At 37.7% G+C, this 8286-nt stretch overlaps 1 long non-coding RNA gene across 1 annotated transcript; it reads right to left on the bottom strand.

Moving 5' to 3' along the window:
* Window positions 1-2665: 2665 nt before the first annotated feature.
* Window positions 2666-5220, bottom strand: LOC142179240 (uncharacterized). The gene is made up of 3 exons (XR_012707312.1): window positions 5150-5220; window positions 3740-3865; window positions 2666-3395 (listed from the first exon to the last, which is right to left on the bottom strand). It is a non-coding gene; the product is annotated as an uncharacterized LOC142179240 (long non-coding RNA).
* Between the last annotated feature and the right edge of the window lie 3066 nt (window positions 5221-8286).

Genomic DNA, 8286 nt, shown 5'->3' with positions numbered 1-8286 from the left:
GGAGAGCACTTCTGCACAATGTGGCACAATGTGAATTTCGTCGCTGACTTGTGCTATGTTCGTTGGAATACCAATGCACATTAGGATTCGGGCAGCCAATATGTTGAGAAGTGTTATTAGTATTTGTTGCAGTGTTGAGGACAATCCGTGCTCTTTAAGAAGTGTTACTAGATATATTAACCCTCTTTGTGCACACCACCACCCCTTGTGGTGGTACAGTTGGAAATTAACAGCGTCTAATACTCTTGTTTGAAACAACTAACAACTTTTATGTAAACGAAAAAGACGAATAACTCGAACTGAAATCTAAAGTTGATCAAAACCGATGTATTAAAATTTACTCTGTTTGGATCGGGTAAATAACAATACGTTTATGTTTAAAGTAGTATGGCATCCGCAACCTAGAAATTCCGGATCCGCCTCTGTCCCCAACTCAAAATATGACCGAATGAACAAACCCCCGTTTTATATATTTTTCTGCCAGCTATTTTGCCTCGTTTCTCATGCCAAACAATCCCGAAACTTGCTTTTTATGCTCCAATGGATTTCTTGTGAAATTTTAGTCAAGTTAGGCTTTTGAATCACTCAATTTGACCATATAATGAAGGAGATATGTAGGTTTTAATATTTGCAAATCGTGCAGATTTTTAAATACACCGTTAGTGGTAATTTCGTAATTAGTCTGAAACATCTAGCAACCTAATTCTTAGTAAAATGACCATAAAATTCTCATACAATGTCCAAATTCGATGATTCTTTTTGCTACGGGTCCGTAATTACGATACGGATCTAATGCTTCAATCAAAAAAGAAATCGGAGCTCATTTGTTCAATATGATATCATTTATGCTTGATAAAACGACGTCGAAACATAAAAAAACGAGCGCAACACAACCCAAACCTATTCGAAACTCACCCGAGGCCTTCGGTACCTCAATCAATAAATCCAACAAGTCATATATCACTACCTGAACTTAGTCGAACCTCCGGAACACCCAAAAAAAAACCAAAATACCAAATCAACCTTGAATTCAAGCCTAAGAACTTCTAAACTTCCAAAATTCGCCAACGACAACGAAACCTATCAAACCACGTCCAAATGACCTCAAATTTTGCACACACGTCAAAAATGACACTATGAACCTACTCCAACTCCCGGAATTCCAATCTGACCCCGATACCTAATTTTTCACCGCCGACCAACACATAAAGAAGCAGGAATGGGGGAAACAGGGCTATAACTCTCGGAACGACTGGCCGGGTCGTTACATCCTCCCCCTCTTAAACAAACGTTCGTCCTCGAACGTACCAAGAGTTGTTCTCAAAACCATCAAGAACTTTCTCCGAACCCCAATGGCGCAAAACCAATCCGTCAGGACTGAATCCTTCTAACTCAACCAAACTGCGCAGACCACCAAAAACCCAAGGACATTGCCATAGAACACTTGTAGAACTCATTACCTCATACACACCCAAAGAACTAATCATACCCATTACCATGCTCATCCAACCTACTACCAAGATGTCCTATCTATCCGAGTTTCTTCTGAATTACCTTCAAATTGATACTTTGCCCCGCCATAACACCACAATCCTCAACCCAGACTCACAATACGAGACCCAAGCATAAAAACACACCGCCCTAAGGGTCATAAGCCGCAGAATACTCTCTTAAATATCCCCAAAAGTACCACAAGCACGCGCTCACACAATCAACACCTCAGTGCTCAAGCTACAGTCAAAACCCGGCCTCATGTCCTCTAGACTGGGCCGACATCAACACACAGAAATCACATCTCGCACCTCATCCAGGGAATCACAAGCAGTCGATGCACAACTGATACCGAGCGCCCATGTGTGCATACGAATGCGTGGAAAGAATTCAAAGAGTTACACTTCAAGCTGAATCAATATCGCACGAAAAGAATTCAAGAATGTGAAGTTTTCCTAAAGGTTCTGCAGCCACTTGAAGATAAGTACAAACGTCTCCGTACCAATCCGCAAGACTCTACTAAACCCGCTCATGACTCGTGAGACCTATGTAACCTAGGCTCTGATACCAACTTGTCACGACCCAAAATCTAACCATGGTCGTGATGGCGCCTATCATGTTATAAGACAAGCCTATTTCCCAAAATATTACTACTAAATCGATTATAAGAATTTAATAAAACAATACCAATATTTGAATTTCTCATAAACTAAATCAACTCTAAATATAATATAGAAAATACGGAAACGAGCCCCAAACATCGGGGTGTCACTAAGTCATGAGCGTCCAAAACTATAAACTAAGATATATAAATTGTCTAACTATCCAAAAGAAGAAGTGATAAAAGGAGTAACAAGGTCCTGCGGACGCTTGCATCTACCTTGCAATCTCTACAGATAATCGGCCTGAACTCAACGATCGTCGCGCTCTAACTCACCTGGATGTGCACAATAAGTGCAGGGTATAGTATGAGTACAACCAACTCAGTAGTAACAGAAATAACTAAGGAACTGAGCAGTAGTGACGTGCTAAGTAAAACAGTCCAATTATTTATTTTCACAATTTAAAAATAAACAGAAATAAACAGGTAAATTTCATAACTCAGTAAATGCCACAAAGAAGTTTAACAGATAAATGCAACAACAACACAAATAAATACAACCTCACATCACTTTCACTCCATCACTCTTCACTCGCACTCAACACTCAACATTCAACACTCTACGCTCACTAGGGGTGTGTACAGACTCCGGAGGGGCTCCCAAAGCCCAAGCGCTAAGCACGGACAACTCACGTGCCATCATATCAATACCTGGATCCGCACGGTCAACTCACATGTTACGCGGACAACTCACGTGCTATGGTATTAATACCTGGACTCGCACGGTCAACTCACATGCTACGCGGACAACTCACGCACTATGGTATTAATATCCTCACAACCAGGCCCTCGGCCTCACTCAATCATGTACCTCACTAGCCTCACCATCATCAACAAATATGGGAACACAACTCACATCAAGTATCATAGCATATTAGCAAATAATAGAGACTGAGGTAAACATGTACAATAAATTCTATGACTGAGTACAAATAATATGAGCATGAATAAAGCCTAAGCATGATCTCTAACATGAAGGCAGACAAGTTCAACAACAAGTAACTACGTAAACACAGATGATGGCCATGAGGCCTCACGGGACTGACCAAGTCTCAATCCCTCGAGGTATACACTCACACGCCTGTCACCTAGCGTGAGTATCACCTCCAAACAGTCACACGATATCAAATTCTCCGGGTTTATACCCTCAAAGCCAGAGTTAAAACTGTTGCTTACCTTAACATCGTAAAATCCTACTTCGGGATGCCCTCGTCTCTGGACTTGGTCTCCAAAAGCTCAAAATCTAACCATAATCAGATTAATACCATCAACATAGGCTAACGAATCGAATTCCATAATAAAAAATACAAAATATGCCAAAAATCCGAAACCGACCAAAACCCGGCCCCCGATCCCACGTCTCCAAACCAGTCAACAATGGCAGAATCAAAACCCCCATCCTCTCCCGAGTCTAACCGTATAAAATTTATCAAAATCGGACTCCGTTTGGTCCCTCAAATCCCTACCTAAAACTCTCCAAAAATTCAAGCACTAACTCCCTCAATTTCACTTTGAAATCATCAATCAAATCCCAAAATCGAAGATGGATTCATGAAATATAACTAAAACTGAATAGAGAACACTTACCCAAATCCTTTTGGTGAAAATCGCCCCCAAAATCCTCCAAATCCGAGCTCCCCAACTGAAAATATGACCGAATGAACAAATCCTCATTTTATATATTTTTCTGCCACCTATTCTGCCTCGTTTCTCCTGCCAAACGATCACGAAACTTGCTTTTTATGCCTCCAATGGATTTCTTGTGAATATTTAGTCAAGTTAGGCTTTTGAATCACTCAATTTGACCTTATAATGAAGGAGATATGTAGGTTTTAATATTTGCAAATCGTGCAGAATTTTAAATACACCGTCAGTGGTAATTTCATCATTAATCTGAAACATCTAACAACCTAATTCTTAGTAAAATAACCATAAAATCCTCATACGATGTCCAAATTCGACGATTCTTTTTGCTACGGGTCCGTAATTACGATACGGATCTAATACTTCAATCAAAAAAGAAATCGAAGCTCATTTGTTCAATATGATATCATTTATGCTTGATAAAACGACGTCGAAACATAAAAAAAACGAGCGCAACACAACCCAAACCTATCCGAAACTCACCCGAGGCCCTCGGGACCTCAACCAATAAATCCAACAAGTCATATATCACTACCTGAACTTAGTCGAACCTCCGAAACACCCAAAACAATACCAAAACACCAAATCAACCTCGAATTCAAGTCTAAGAACTTCTAAACTTCCAAAATTCGCCAACGACGCCGAAACCTATCAAACCACGTACAAATGACCTCAAATTTTGCACACACGTCACAAATGACACTATGAACCTACTCCAACTCCCGGAATTCCATTCCGACCCCGATACCTAATTTTTCACCGCCGACCAACACATAAAGAAGCAGGAATGGGTGAAACAGGGCTATAACTCTCGGAACGACTGGCCGGGTCGTTACATATATATATAGCACAATAGTAGAACGAGGGGTATTTTTAAACCATTTTCGAAAGTACAGGGGTATATTTGGCCTTTCAGGAATAGTAAAAGGGGGCTTTGAAATTGGCACTCTTTGGAGAGGATTTTTCTTTTGTTCAGTTTTAGTTGGACCAAACATATTGCCGCCAGCTCCCATTTTTTGTTCTGGTGCCTCTTCAATCCTGAATCTGCTACAATTAAATTTGCTTCAAATCATGGTTCATCTATTATAGTAGTAATGATATAAGGTGGTCAATCGGTATATATGAGAATGTTAACAACAAATAATTCAATCACGGTAAAAGAAGTGCAAAATTTTCAATCAGCAACGTGATTTTTCGATTAAAAACAACAATGCAGCACCCCTTTTCCATATAAATTAAACAGGTAAAAAAATCACCAAATCAAACGCCAACATTAGTAAATAAAAAAACATTGAGCATATAAGAAATGCTGGTAAATAAAGACAGAATTTTAGTGACAAAAAAACTGCGTACCTGAAAATTCAAAAAAGACCTTCTTTTATCCTTACCTGAAATTAAAGTTGGATATTTTCTCTCCTTACTCTCTTCTTTATAGAAAAAAGAGAAAGAGAGGTCTTTTGAGTATATAATCCATATATGTGGGCCCCAGTAGCCATCCAAATCTGACCTCTCCATGCACAATTTAATTGATAAAAAAAACAGTGGTGCACAAAGCATCTTATAGGGAGCGTACTCTAAACGTAAGTATTAGTGGTTGCTTCAACGGCACAATTTTATGGAAGTTTGGCAAAATCTATTCGAGCATTAATGGCAGATACAAGGCTTGAGACTTCGAGTTAATTATTTAAGAAAGGAGAGATTTAGACCAGAACAGAAGCCATATGCTTGGCGGCCATAGATTCCAGTTTTATCATTATTAAAACTTTGTCCCATACTTGTTTGATTATTTAGAAACCCAATGCTGTAATAATGTTGCTTATTAAAAACGAATAGATCATGAAATAATTCTATTTGATCACCCTATAATGCGGTAGACACTCAAATTTTAACAGATCAAGATAAATTCTAAATTCAAGACAACTCTTGAAATATTAGAAGTCTATTAGGGTTACTTGGTGGCTACTCCACCCAAATCCTAATTCATGCATATAAATAAGGTTATATATGTCCTTCAAGGATGATCTCACCAATCCTATAGTACACAAAGAGATCACATATACAATTTCGAAATTTCATAAAAATTCATGGAATATTTATTAGAGATCAAGGACATGTCAAATATGTCTTGCTCAAAGTTCTAGCAACATTCAAGATCCAAATGGAGTGTTGTTGATCATGCCCAACTATGCCTTATAAAAAGGAATAAGTGGTCGTTGCAAATATAATCCGGTTTACAAGTCCGGAGTCGAATCACACAGAGAACTAAGGCTTAGCTACAACTGTTCAATTTGCAAAGAACACACAAGTTCAAATAATTTTCTAGTTATAAAGATTTGATTTTTATTTCAACTAATTAACTACCAAATATTATAAAGCAGTAAAATTATCAACTAACATGGATGAAATTATAGACAAGACTAAGGAAGTCTAGAGTTATGATTTTTCCAATTGTCGGAATCCTTTCCGCTACGTTTCCTATAAATTTGCCTAAGTCTTCTCTACCTATCATGAGCACTTTAACTGTCGTAACTCTCTTCCGAGTAATTACCACAATTTACTAGACATATTCTCTCAAATTATGCTAGATGGCATTAAGTACAGCTCACTCAGATCGCACCAAGGTTTCGTTATCCCTAATCCCACCTTTAAACCTCCGTATTGATCCCTCATATACGTTTAGGAGTGATGTTGTTCAACAACTACCTAAATATGCACTCTCTCCCGAGTAATACATACTAAATAGGCACAGCTAATTAAGGGCCATTCAATCAACCACAAGAATAATATAGTTGAACAAATAGAGAAAATACTACGGCAAATCTATATTAACGTAACAAGAAAATCATCCTTCAATAGGTTCCATCAACACCCTAGATTAGGAAGTTAGCTACTCATACTCATAGTAACAATATCCCAAATATTTTGCATAATTAAAATACAGTGTAAAGATGAAAAGATGTAGAAATAGATGATTCTAACTCCCAAGAGGTGATTTCACCAGCTCTCCTTGCCTCTGGCTGCTGAAAAACCTTCTCTCCAAGTGGTGTTTTAGGTCTATTTATATGTGTAGAAGAAACCCTAAACGTGTGGGCCGAGTCCTAGTTAAACTCGGAACGAATTAAGTCTTCAAAACTCGGATTGGACCTGGCCTAAGGCCTGGCGTCACTAGCCTAACGCCTGAAATTTGGCTGGCCTCGCCAGGCTAAAGCCTGGTCCAGCCTGGCCTTTGGCTGGCCTCGCCAGGTCTCCCCTTTTCACTATTCTCGAGTACACTTTCAACGTTTAAGTATCTCTTTTGCTCTACTTTCATCTCCAATTCACCTACACATAAAATAGACTCCATTATGCACAAATAAAGTGTAATTTATCATTAAAGCATGTAAAATGCAAGGCACATAATGTACGAAACTATGGAATTATAGCCACACATCAGTTGTTATATGCTTTTTGATCATCAAATACATCAAGGAGATGCATATCATCCTATGTTTGAGAAATACGGCGCTAAGGCCTTCGAATTACGGATAACAAATTGGTTGGAAGAATCAAGAGATAAACAGAGTTGTAACCTGCAATGTTTATCAATAAAATCTTTTTCTTTATAGTTGTTTGTGATTGCCGTTTTATTTTTCTGCACAAATTAAGGCATCTAATTAAGGTCCCAAACCGACCATAGAACCTTATTCAATATGTGGAACGCAGTCCGGTCTCAAGTTAGACAGCCAAGGTCTGAGTTGGGCGAAAGGTATACTGCAATCCCAATAATGTTGTTTATTACAAAGCCAAGAGGTCATGAAATACTTCTATCGAGATTAGTCTAATTTCTAATTAAAAGAATACTCTTTTTGTAATGTAGACTTGGGGTAAACCCAATGCTTCAAGTATCCACCTCCAAGTCAAATTTGCTCAACCTTTTTCTTACCTTCTTAAATATTGATCACATCGTGTTCTTTTGGAAAAAGTTTTGATGAAACTTAATTTTGTTTCGTGGATGGAGCTCCAGCTATGTATTTCTTTATTTCTTCGTTAGATATAATGACTATTTATTTTAGCTGTATATTTTTTTTTCTTTTTTTTTCGGACAAATCTGTAAAAAACTTAGCAAAAGTTTGGGAGTAGGGCTCAACTCCATAATTTTTCTCATCAAATCTCATGTTTTTAAACTATCCATTTTTATTGTTCAACAAAAAAGAGTTAGGAAGCAGTCCAATTTTATACTATTAACTAGTGAAATTCTCCCGCTTCGCGCGGTCATTACAGAAAATAGTAAATATGTCATATGATCATGTTATAAACTTAATCGAGATAGAAGAGATGCAATTATCATGTATTATATACAAATATAAATTCTCCTGTTAGGTACAAAACTCACAATATCACCAAAAAAAAAAATAACAAAATTGTATATCAATAAAATAGTAAATATTTATATAGGTAAAGCCTATAAAAGTCGAAAATGGTATACATTTATTGATTGAATATTGTAGCAT

The sequence above is a fragment of the Nicotiana tabacum genome, unplaced genomic scaffold (assembly GCF_000715075.1).
Source record: "Nicotiana tabacum cultivar K326 unplaced genomic scaffold, ASM71507v2 Un00435, whole genome shotgun sequence".
Taxonomy (NCBI): domain Eukaryota; kingdom Viridiplantae; phylum Streptophyta; class Magnoliopsida; order Solanales; family Solanaceae; genus Nicotiana; species Nicotiana tabacum.
The sequence above is the reverse complement of the archived record's forward strand: the minus strand, read 5'-3'. Positions and strand labels throughout refer to the sequence as shown.